This window comes from Dasypus novemcinctus, chromosome 12, assembly GCF_030445035.2.
Source record: "Dasypus novemcinctus isolate mDasNov1 chromosome 12, mDasNov1.1.hap2, whole genome shotgun sequence".
NCBI lineage: Eukaryota > Metazoa > Chordata > Mammalia > Cingulata > Dasypodidae > Dasypus > Dasypus novemcinctus.
In genome coordinates, this window is record NC_080684.1 from 100,524,815 (window position 1) to 100,537,582 (window position 12,768).

The following is a 12,768-nucleotide window of genomic DNA, read 5'->3' on the forward strand; positions in this document are numbered from 1 at the left end:
CTAAAAAGTTCTTTTTCAGGAACTTTTAATATTTCTGTCTCTACCACTAGACCAGTGATTATCAAACTATTGATTTCTAGATCTCTTTATCACTCTGAAAAAATAAATGAGGGTAAGAGGATTATGAAAGATGGCAGAATAGGAAGCCCCAGAAATTAGATCTTCCACCAAAATAATTATTGAAGAACTGGCAGGAACTGTCTAAATAAACAATGGGAACTCTGGAGTCTAGTGGAACACTTGCTGTATTCAAGAAAGAGTCAAACAAACAGGCTGGTAAACTGAATAATTAGCAGCAAATTTTACCTTCCGTGCAGCAGCTACTATTCCCCATCCCCCAACTGCCAAGCAGACAGCAGTGAAGACTGCATCCCAGGTATATGGTGCAGCATGTTTGCACCAGAGTGGCCTATAAGGATCTAGTCCTCCAAAATCCAGGGGTGTGTGGGCTGATCACTGATCAGCTACTTCAAATGACTGGGGGGTTTGTTCTGAGAACTACCAATGTACTAACACCCCTCAGGCAAAAGAAGCAGGAGTTTTAAAAGGCAGTATATTCTTTTTTCTTACGTTTATATGTCTATTCTCCACTTAAAAGTAAAAACAGTTTGCAAAAGTCATAAATTGACTGCTCCAGCTGGGAAGGGGGAAGGGCAGGAAGAAAGAACTAAGCGATCCTAAAGGAGTGGAAGAACTAGATTCTAGATTTCCAGAATTATAACAGCTTAATACTAAGAATGTCCAGTTCTCAACAAACCATTACAAAACACACAAAGAGGCCCATTCCCAAGAAAAAAATCATTTTTGAGAAATCATCCCTGAGGGAGTTCATACATTGCAACAATTAGTCAAAGACTTTAAATCAACTGTCTTAAATGAGATTAGTGAGCAAAAGGAATCCATATACAAAGAAGTAAATGAAATTGGGGGGGGGGGGAAGGGAATGAATGAACAAAATAGAGATAAAAATATAACCAGGGATCCAGAGACCACCCCCCCAAGGGTAAGTTTGAATTGAAAATTATCAACTTATTATTTTTATTTTCTCTGACCTCTAACTGAAATCTAGCATTTCCTTCACTTATGAATGTATGCAATAAAATGTGGGAGGAAGGGCGCCCGGCTTGCCACAGTCGGTAGAGCATGAGACTCTTAATCTCAGGGTCGTGGGTTCGAGCCCCACGTTGGGCGCCAGTTGCGGCTGGGGCGGCTTGCACCCCGACGCTGACGGGGGGTTTTGGAGGGGTCAGCTGGCTGCAAAGGCGTCTGAGGCTGCGGCAGACAGCCTCAGAGGGGCTCTCAGGCGTGGAGGACGCGCGGCGAGGGGAGAAAGAATGCCGCGGAGACCAAGTCTGGTACGCAAGTCCGGTTTATTGCGGAAGGGGACATAGCTTTATAGGGTTAGGGACTGCGTGGAGGGATTTGATAGGTGCGGGCGGGTATTGCTTCCTGATAGGTGATTGTAAGTGGTTGCTAGGCAGAGGGCTGGCGGAGAGGTTTGGAATAGGAGAGGGGAAAGGGGGAGTGAGAGCTGGCCGGATGTTGGGCTAGGCGGGAGATAGAAAGGGGGAGGGCAGCACCAGCCAGCCGTTAGCAGCAAAGGCCTAGTCAGGCGTGGTCACCTTATCTAGGCCCAGTGGGCAGAGGCGGTATCACTTCTTGCCGCACCGTTTGCTACTGTGGCAAGCCGGGCGCCCTTCCTCCCACATACAAAGAAGTAAATGAAATTGGGGGGGGGGAAGGGAATGAATGAACAAAATAGAGATAAAAATATAACCAGGGATCCAGAGACCACCCCCCCAAGGGTAAGTTTGAATTGAAAATTATCAACTTATTATTTTTATTTTCTCTGACCTCTAACTGAAATCTAGCATTTCCTTCACTTATGAATGTATGCAATAAATTACAGGAGTATTCATTTTATATCATATTACAATTGCTAGATACCTCGAAAAATGCTTACGCTTATCCACATTTGAAAAGTACAGCAGTTGTTAGACCCTACACTAGTTGAGTGTCATAAAACTATCTGCTGCTACATTCTGAGAAAGGGTCCGTGGTTTTCACCTGATTGGTAAAGGGGCCCACAGAATAAAAAAGGTTAAGAACCCCTGCACCAGACGGATATCCTTGAGGTAGGGATCATGTGTTTTTACATTTCTATCTTCAATATCTTGCTGGCTTAGCTTGTGGTAAGTGTTCAATATCTGATGATCAAAAATGAAAAAATTTAAAAATAAAAAAAATAAAAAGGACCCAAACAGAAATTTTAGGGCTATAAAGTAATTTCAATAAAAATTTCACTAAATAGATTTAATAGCAAACTTATGCAGGCAGAAGAAAGGATCAGTGAGATTGAAGACCAGACAATAGAAATTATCCACTATGAGAAGCAGAAGGGGATGGGGAGGGGGAAAGCAAAGAAAAATGAACAGAGCCTGAAGGACCTATGGGACACCATCAGGCATACCAACATATGCATCATTAGAGTTCCAGAAGGACAAGAGAGAGAAAAGAGGTAAAGAAAGTATTCAGAGAAAGAATGGCTGAAAAACCCCCAAATCTGATGAAAGACATGAATATAGACATACAGGGAACTCAATGAACTCTAAGAAGGATAGACTCTAAGAGATATAAACCAAAACACATTACAACAAAATTGTCAAAAGTAAAAAGCAAAGACAGACTTTCAAAAACAACAACAAAGAAGAATTTGTCACATACAAAGAATCCCCAATAAGACTAGTAGTAAATTTCTTTCATCGGAAAACATAAAGGCGAGAAGACAGTGGAATGATCTATTTCAAGCCCTTAAAGAAATAAACTGTCAACCAAGGATTCTATATTCAGCAAAATTATCCTTCAAAAATGAAGGAGAGGTCCCCTCACAGAAACTATGAACAATGAACAAGAACTGACAGAAACATTTTTCTTAAAGCTCCAAAAAACAATTACAGGACTACAGGAATAGGGTGATTACCAAACCAAGAAAAGGGTTATTAAAAGAGGTAGGGGGAAACGGATGTGGCTCAACCAATTGGGCTCTCATCTACCATATAGGAGGTCCAGGGTTCAATGTCCAGGGCCTCCTGGTGAGGGCAAGCTGGCCCACGCAGTTTGTTGGCCCATGCGGAGTGCCAGCCCATGTGGGAAAGTGGCCCTGCTAGAGAGGGTGCTGGCCTCTCCCCAACCTCTCACCAGTTTGGTGCAGCAATAGCAAGCACTCCCAATATGGGGATTCATGGTCCCGGTTTCAGAGGGAGTAGAGTAACCATCATCCACATATTAGGAGAGGAGCATATAAGTGTGTCCCAATCTATCTGGTGGTAGCCTAAGGGACTCACTCTCCCAGAACTTGCCCTGAATGTAAAACAGGGCTCAGGAAATTATCCTACAGAACAGGGTGGGACAGCATCAAATCATGCTGCCTGGGACAAGGGACTGTCAGCTGTACAGTGCAGTGCCCAAGAATGTAGTAAACTTGTTTCCTAGGAAAGAGGGGACATTTGTATCCATGTGAGTGGCTACAGTATGTTTGTTGCCACACATTTAAATGGTTACATTATTCATGTAAACATGGTTATAATCGCACAATACCCTGCAACAAAAAAAGAGATGCTTAGTACTGTATGTTTATAGCCACACACACACATACTCATACCAAAGCCAAAATGCATGTGAAGAAAAGATCGGCGAGGTCCCTATGTTTTGGCTAGAGCTTTTTCTAATCTCCTTGTATGGATTACCCCAAATGATAGCATTCAAAAGACATATGGTGTCTTAGTTTGCCAAAGGGTTACCAATGCAAAGTACCAGAAATCTGTTTGCTTTCATAAAGAGGATTTATTTGGGGCAAAAGGCTACAATTCCCATGCTGTGAAAAGTCCAACTCAAGGCACCATAAGAAGTACTTTCTCACCACAGCTGCCACATGTTGAAGCAAGATGGTGGCCAATCTCTGCCTTGGCTCTCCTTCCCCTCCAGGTGTCCTCTCTCAGGTCCAGCTGCTCCACTTTCTTCCCGATTTCAGCTGCAAGCTGGTATAAGGCTTGTCTTTTAGGACTTCCTATTCTCAATCTTAGCTGGTCCATGCTCTTCCCAGTTTCAGCTGTAATGCATCAGGCAAATGGCTCACCTCTCCCTGGGGCCTCAGTTGTTTAAGTTGTCACAAGGTAGGATGAAAAATGACAGAGCTCTCTCTTCCTGTCTTTGTGTCTGTTTATATCAGACCCAGCAAAGGGGTGGTGACTCATTCTGAGTCATACCTTACTGATATAGTCGAAAAAGTCCTAAAGCAATCTTAGCAGGTAATCTAATCAGAGCCCCCTCAAAATTTGTGGGCATCAAAGAGTATCACACTCAGAGGAACAGATTAGTTTACAAACATAATCTTTCTCTTTTGAGTATTCAAAAAATAATATCAAACTGCCACAAATGGGAAAGGTGTTTTCTTTTTCTCCTACCTTTTTTGTTGTTATTGTTGTGGTGGTGTTTTTTGTTTTGTTTTGTTTTAATTACCTCCTGACCTTGAAGGAAAGCTCTGTCACAACACTAGCTAGGGGATACAAGCTTATGGAACAGACACCTAGGAGTCTAAATTCCAGCTATGACATATTAAAATATCAAAATGCATAGGTTTCAACAAAAGATTACAAAACATGCAAAGAAACAGAAAGCACAGTACCAGGCAAAGGAGAAAATTAAAGTGATAGAAACCATAAATGAGGAGGACAAGCCTTGGCCTTACCAAAGACTTTTAAAAAATGGTCCTAATTATTCTCAAAGAACTAAAAACTAAAAGACAAAGAACTAAAGCAAATCAGTAAAATGATTTAAAAAATACAAAGAGAATATCAATAGAGAGATGGAAATTATAAAAAGGAACCAAACTGAGCAGAAGAGCATTGTAACAGAAATTAAAAATTCCCTAGAGGGATACAAGAGCAGATTGGAGCTAGCAGAAGAAAGTATCAATAAACTTAAAGATATGAACATTGAAATTATCCAGTATGAGAAACAAAAGGAAGACAAGAGAACAGTCTGACGAACCTGGGGGACACCATCAATCATACAGATATATGCATTATGGGAGTCCCAGAAGAAAAGAAAGACGGAAAGTGGTAGAGAAAATATTCAAAAGAATAATGGTTGACAACTTCTCAAATTTAATGGAAAACATGTATAGACATGCCCAAGGTGCTCAATGAACTCTAAATAGGATAAACCCAAAATGACCCAACGTTGTGTATATTATAATCAAAGAGTTGAATGCCAAGGATAAAAAGAATTCTGAAAGTCACAGAGAGAAGCAACATATCAAGTAACACAAAAAGGGAGCCTTGATAAGATTAAATGACAATTTTTTAACAAACAATGGAGTCAAGAAGGGTGTGGGATGGCTTATTTAAAGTGCTGAAAGCAAAATACTGCCAAACAAGAATTCTGTATGTGACAAGCTTCTAAATGAGGGAGAGGTTAATACATACTCAGATAAACAAAAGCTGAGGGAGTTCAAAACCACTACACAGGCTCTACAAGAGATGCTAAAAGGAGTTCTGCAGGTAAAAGGAAAGGACAACACACAACAGAGCAAAGCCTCATGAAGAAATTAAGATCTTGGTAAGGGTAATGACATGGGTAAACATAAATGCCAGTACTATTGTGTTTCTTATTTATATATCCACTCTTTATTTTCTACAGTATCTATAAGACAAAAGGATAAAATGGAATGATAAATTAGTGATTTGGAACTCATAATATATAAACATGTAATTTGTGACAGGAACTACATAAAGGGCTGATGGAAGGATATAAGAACATAGTTTGTGCATACTATTGAACTTAAATCAATATCAAAACTAACGAGATGGTTAACAGATTTAGGATATTAAATTTAAACCACATTGTAACTAAAAAGAAAATACTGGAGCATATGCACACTCATAGAGACAGAAATTAGAGTACAGGCTGTCAGCAGTGGAGGGCAGGGGAAATGCGGAATTAAGACAAAATGGATATAGGGATTCTGTTTGAAAAAATGGGAAAGTATTAGTTATAGAAGGTAGTGAGGGTATGGCAACAGAGTAATTAAGATTAGTCCCACTGAATGATATGCCTGAAACAGATGAGAAAGTTTATGCTGTATATATGTTTCCATATTTTTTTTTAAAAAGGGGAAAAATGAAGGAGAAATTGAGACATTTACAGAAAAATTAGAGCTGAAATAGTTTATTACCAGAAGACCTGCCCTCTAAGAAATGCTGAAAGGGTCCTTCACTTTGAAATAAAAGAACACTAGAGAGTAACTCAAAGTCAAGAGTAGAAACAAAGAATACTAGTAAGGGGAAGTGGACTTGACCCAGTGGATAGGGCATCCGCCTACCACATGGGAGGTCCGCGGTTCAAACCCCGGGCCTCCTTGACCCATGTGGAGCTGGCTCACGTGTAGTGCTGATGTGCACAAGGAGTGCCGTGCCACGCAGGGGTGCCCCCCGCGTAGGGGAGCCCCACGTGCAAGGAGTGTGCCCCGTAAGGAGAGCCGCCCAGCGTGAAAAAAAGTGCAGCCTGCCCAGGAATGGTGCCGCACACATGGAGAGCTGACGCAACAAGATGACGCAACAAAAAGAAACAGATTCCCGTGCTGCTGACAACAACAGAAGTGGACAAAAAGAAGAACACGCGGGAAATGCACACAGAGAACAGACAACTGGGGTGGGGGAGAAGGGGAGAGAAATAATGAAAATAAATCTTTAAAAAAAAAAAGAATACTAGTAAGTACAAATACATAACTAAATATAAATAAATAGTATATTTAGTTCATTACTGCTCCCCGCCTCCATATGCCTTAAAAAGCAATCATGTAAAATAATAATTAAAATCTGTACTAGGCATACTATATATAAAGACATAATCTGAAATAATAACAATTTAAAGGGGGAGGAACAAAGATATATAGGCATAGGGAGTCTGTATACTACTGAAATTAGGTTGGTACTAGTTGAACTACGTATATTACTTTAAGATGTTAACTGAAAATTACAAAGGTAACCACTAAGAAAATAACTAAAAAATAGAGAAAAATAAGAGGAAATCAAAATAGTACAGAAAAAGCAACTAAATAGACCCCCAAAAAAGCAATGATGGAGTAACTAAGGAAAAAAACAAACATGCAAGACATACAGAAAACAAATAGCTAAATGGCAAAGTAAATCATTCTTTCTGAGTTTTGTTACCTTAAATGTCAATGGATTAGACTTGCCTGTTAAAAGACAGAGATTGGCAAACTGGATTAAAAAGCATAATCCATCTATATGCTGTCTAAAGAGACTCATTTTACAAAGACGAAGTTGAAAGTAAAAGGGTGGAAAAAGATATTCCATGAAAACAGTAACCAAAACAGAGCTGCAGTAGCTATATTATTGTCAGACAAACTGGATTTAAGTAAAAAAGATGACAAGAAACAAAGATAGATATTATATATACACATTCTTCTTAAGTACACATGGAACATCTTCTAGGATAGACCGTATATCAGGCTATAATCAAACCTTAATAAATTTTACAACTTTGAAATCATACAAAGTAGTTTCTTGGACAAGAATGGAATAAAGCTAGAAATCAATTAACAGAAGAAGACTGGAAAATACGCAAATATGTATAATTAAGCAACACTTTCACATAAATAACTACATCCTAATCATATGCCTAGACATCAGCAAAAATTGCAAGCAATACTAAAAAAATAGAAGACAAGGCCCAAGAAAAGGAATATATCAAAGCCGCAGAATAGACACAGGATTTGAGAAAACTAATCAGTGAGATGCACACAAATTTCCAAAATCAAAATAAGGAGTAGAAAGACAATATGCTTAAAGAGAGAAATGACATCAAGAAGACACTGAGTGAGCGCAAAGAAGAACTTGAAATCCTGAACAGAAAAGTAACAGAGCTCATGGGAATAAAAGAAGTCAATTGGGTTTCTATATACTAGTAATGAACAATCTGAAAAGGAACTAAAAATTACAATTCCATTTGTAATAGAATCTAACAGAAGAAAATACCTAGGAAAATTTTCAACATTTCTGAAAGAAATTAAACTAAATAAATGGAAAGACAACCTATAGTCATGGAGTGAAAGACGTAATCTGCAATCATTACCAAAAATGCAGTAGCTATCTCTATTGCAGATGACATGATCTTGTATATAGAAAATCCTAAGGAATACAATTAGTTAATAAACAAGTTTGTTAAGGTTGCAGGATACAAGATCAATATTCAAAAAGCAGATGTATTTCTATACAGTAGTAATGAAACAATACAAAAATGGAATTAAGAAAATCAATTCCACTTACAATAGCATCAAAAGGAAAATACTTAGGAATAAATTTAACAAAAGGATGTGAAATGTTTATACTGAAACCTACAAAGCATTGTTTAATGAAATTAAAGATGACCTAAATAAATGGAAAGACATCTCACTTTCATGGACTGGAAAACAATATTGTTAAGATGGCAATACTCCCCAATGGATCTACAGATTCAATGTAATCCCTTTCAAAATCCCATATGACTTCTTCAAAGAACCTGACATGGGACCCAATGGCCAAAACAAGTTAGAGGACGCATACTTTCCTATTTCAAAACTTACTACAGGGAAGTGAACTTGGCCAATGGATAGGGCGTCCACCTACCACATGGGAGGTCCACAGTTCAAACCCCGGGCCTCCTTGACCTGTGTGGAGCTGGCCCATGCACAGTGCTGATGCGCGCACGGAGTGCCGTGCCATGCAGGGGTGTCCCCAGCATAGGGGAGCCCCACGCGTAAGGAGTGCACCCCGTAAGGAGAGCCGCCCAGCACAAAAGAAAGCGTGGCCTGCCCAAGAATGGCGCCGCACACACGGAGAGCTGACACAGCAAGATGACGCAACAAAAGAAACACAGATTCCAATGCTGCTGATAAGGATAGAGCAGTCACAGAAGAACACACAGTGAATGGACATAGAGAGCAGACAACTGGGGCGGGGGGAGGAAGGGGAGAGAAATAAAAAATAAATCTTTTTTAAAAAAAAACTTACTACAAGGCTTCAGAAATCAAGATTGTATGGTACTGGCATAAAGCTAAATATACAGGGAAGGAGATGTGGCTCAAACAACTGAGCTCCCACCTACCACATGGGAGGTCCTGGGTTTGGTTCCCAGTGCCTCCTGGAGAGGATAAGCAAGACAGAGAGCTGACATGACAGGCTGGCACAGCGAGCTGATGCAACAAAATGATGCAACAGGAGATACAGGGAGGAAAACATGGTAAGAGACACAACAGAGCAGGAAACGAAGGTGGCTCAGGTGATTGGACACCTCCCTCCCATCCCAGGTTTGGTTCCTGAGCACAAAACAAATGAGCACACAATGAACTAGCACACAATGAACAGACAGCAAGTGCAGACAACAAGGGGGTAGGAGAAATAAATAAAATAAATCTTTAAAAAAAAAAAAAATTAAAAATTTGTAAAAAGCTAAATATACAGATCAATTGAGCATCTAGAAATAATCATGCAGATCTACAATAAAATGATTTTTGATGAAGACCTAAAGACAAATGAATAGGGAAAGAATAATCTTTTCAAAAAATAGTGTTAGACAAGTGGAAAGCCACATGCAAAAGAATCAAGCTGGATACCTACCTCACATCACATACAAAAATTAACTCAAATTGGATCTAAGACCTAAGAGCTAAAAGTATAAAGCTTTTAGAAGAAAATATAGATGTAAATATTCATGACCTTCAATTAGACGACAGTTTCTTAGATACAGCACCTAAATCAAAAGCAACCAAAGGGGACAAAATAAATAAATTCAATGTCATCAAAATTTAAAACTTTTGTGCATCAAAGAATACTAAGAAGAAAGGGAAAGGGCAATCCACAGAATGGGAAGAAATATTTACAAATTATAATATATATATATCTCATAAGGGTCTAATATCCAGAATATATAAAGAACTCTTACAACAATAAAAAAAAAAAAGTTAAAACAGGCAAAGGATTTGAATATACACTTCTCCAAAGAAAATTAAGAAACAGCTAATAAACTATTGAAAAATGCTCAACATTCTTAGTCATCAGGGAACACAAATTAAAACCACAATGAGATACCACTTCATACCCCCTATAGTGAGTATAATAAGAATAAACAGAAAATTACAAGTGTCAAGAAGGAGGGATGGGAATGTATAATGGTACAGCAGCTATGGAAAACATTTTGGCACTCCATCAAAAGTTCATCATAGAGTTACCATATGACCCAGCAATTCCATTCCTAGGTATATACCCAAGAGAATAAAAACACAAATAAAAACTTGCACACAAATGTTCAGAAAAGCATTATTCATAATAACCAAAAAGTAGAAATAAGCCACATGTTCAACAATTAATAAATGGATAAAGTATGACATATCCCTACAAATGAATATTAAACTAAATGTTAACTCTCATCCATAAAAAGGAAGATACATGCTTCAACATGGATGAACCATGAAAACATGCTAAGTGAAAGAAGCCAAGCAGAAAATGCCACATAACGTATGATTTCATTTACATGAAATGTCCAGAGTAGGCAAATCCATAGAAACAGAAAGTACGTTAGTGATTGCTCAGGTTTGATAGGAAGGGAGATAGGGAGTAACTGCCAATGGCTACAGAGTTTCTTTCTGGGATGACGCAAATGGTCCAGAATTAGATACTGGTGATGGTTGCACAACTTTAGTACTATACTAAAAACCACTGACTTGTGTACTTTTAAAGGGTGAGTTTTAAGGTATGTGAAATAGATCTCAATTTGTAAAAAATGAGTACTAGAGTGTCCAAATACAATAAAATAATATTTTTACTGCCACATCAAGAACATATGTACATGAATCACCTTTTTTTTCTTGAGAGTGAATGATGGTTAAAAGAAAACGCAACTACTAGTACAGTTTGGTGCCTCTCTCCCAATTTGTGCTTAAGCATCAGCAGATTCACCCACCATTATTTTTTTGCATCAGTGCAAATGTCAACACAGTAAAACAAGCAATAACATCTTAGTAATATTTACAAAAATAATTTTGGACTTGTAACTTCCAGGACTGTGCAGACCCTACTTTGCAAACACTTGCTCTAGACTACAAGCTTTTAAAAACAGGGAACACATTTTATCTTTACATGTGAGGTTGACTAGTTGTGAGAAAAAGAACAGAAGCTTTTTTTGGTTAGGTATACATTTCAAACACCAGATTTGCTATTTAGGTTATGAGAGCTTAATTTCTTTATGCCTCAGTTTCCTATGCTATAAAATGAGGATAAGACTAAGAGTTTCTCTAAGAATTAAATGAGATAAAGATATAAAATAATCTAGGGAAACGGACTTTGGCCCAGCGGTTAGGGCGTCCGTCTACCATATGGGAGGTCCGCGGTTCAAACCCCGGGCCTCCTTGACCCGTGTGGAGCTGGCCCATGCGCAGTGCTGATGCGCGCAAGGAGAGCCGTGCCACGCAAGGTGTCCCCCGCGTGGGGGAGCCCCACGCGCAAGGAGTGCGCCCCGTAAGGAGAGCCGCCCAGCGTGAAAAGAAAGTGCAGCCTGCCCAGGAATGGCGCCACCCACACTTCCCGTGCCGCTGACAACAACAGAAGCGGACAAAGAAACAAGACGCAACAAATAGACACCAAGAACAGACAACCAGGGGAGGGGGGGAAATTAAATAAATAAATAAATCTTTTTAAAAAAAAAAAAAGATATAAAATAATCTAAGACTATATGAAATATAAGGTACTCAGTAAATGTTAGCACCCTTCTCCTTTATGCTACCAACCAGCCAGTACAAAAAAGGTGCCTTGCACAAAGAACATAATCACTCAATAGAAGTGATGGGGGAAACGGACTTTGGCCCAGTGGTTAGGGTTTCCGTCTACCATATAGGAGGTCCGCGGTTCAAACCCCAGGCCTCCTTGACCCGTGTGGAGCTGGCCATGCGCAGCGCTGATGCGCGCAAGGAGTGCCCTGCCACGCAAGGGTGTCCCCCGCGTGGGGGAGCCCCACGTGCAAGGAGTGCGCCGGTGAGGAAAGCCGCCCAGCGTGAAAAGAAAGAGCAGCCTGCCCAGGAATGGCGCTGCCCACACTTCCCGTGCCGACAACAGAAGCGGACAAAGAAACAAGACGCAGCAAATAGACACCAAGAACAGACAACCAGGGGAGGGGGGAAATTAAATAAATAAAATAAAATCTTAAAAAAAAAAAAAAAGAACCTGAAAAAAAAAAAAATAGAAGTGATGGGATTTAATTAGCTACCTCATATAGACCTATATAACTCAAAGTTCTAAGATGAAATTTAAATGCTAGATTTAGATACATACTAATTAGATATTGTATCAAATACACACTAATTTAATTTTATTTATGAATTCCAAAATGAGATATTGATTATGTTTGTGAACTAGTCTGTTCTTCTGGGTGTGATACCCTTTGATGTAAAATTCAAAGGCTCTGAATGTGATTCAGCCACATCATTAGAGTGTGCAGGGTTGTCCCAGCCTCTTTGGTGGGCTACATAAACAGGGATGCTCAATCAAGAACACAGAGAAGTAGATACATGGAGAAGAACGCTGAGGAAGAGCAACAGCTCCATAGACAGGCAGAGGCCCTGGTAAGAGTGATGAGCATGATAATCTACAGCTAACTTGTGAAGAGACCAGAGAATCGAGCCCTGGGAAGATAGAAGAGCCCTATGCCAGCCTA

At 39.5% G+C, this 12,768-nt stretch overlaps 1 protein-coding gene and 1 non-coding gene across 5 annotated transcripts in view; one reads left to right on the top strand and one right to left on the bottom strand.

Moving 5' to 3' along the window:
• Positions 1 to 12,768, bottom strand: part of MRTFA (myocardin related transcription factor A) — a 307,327-nt gene that overhangs the window by 212,217 nt on the left and 82,342 nt on the right. The gene's annotated exons all lie outside the window — the stretch shown is intronic.
• TRNAK-CUU (transfer RNA lysine (anticodon CUU)) lies at positions 1,118 to 1,191 on the top strand. The gene has a single exon. It is a non-coding gene; the product is annotated as a tRNA-Lys (tRNA).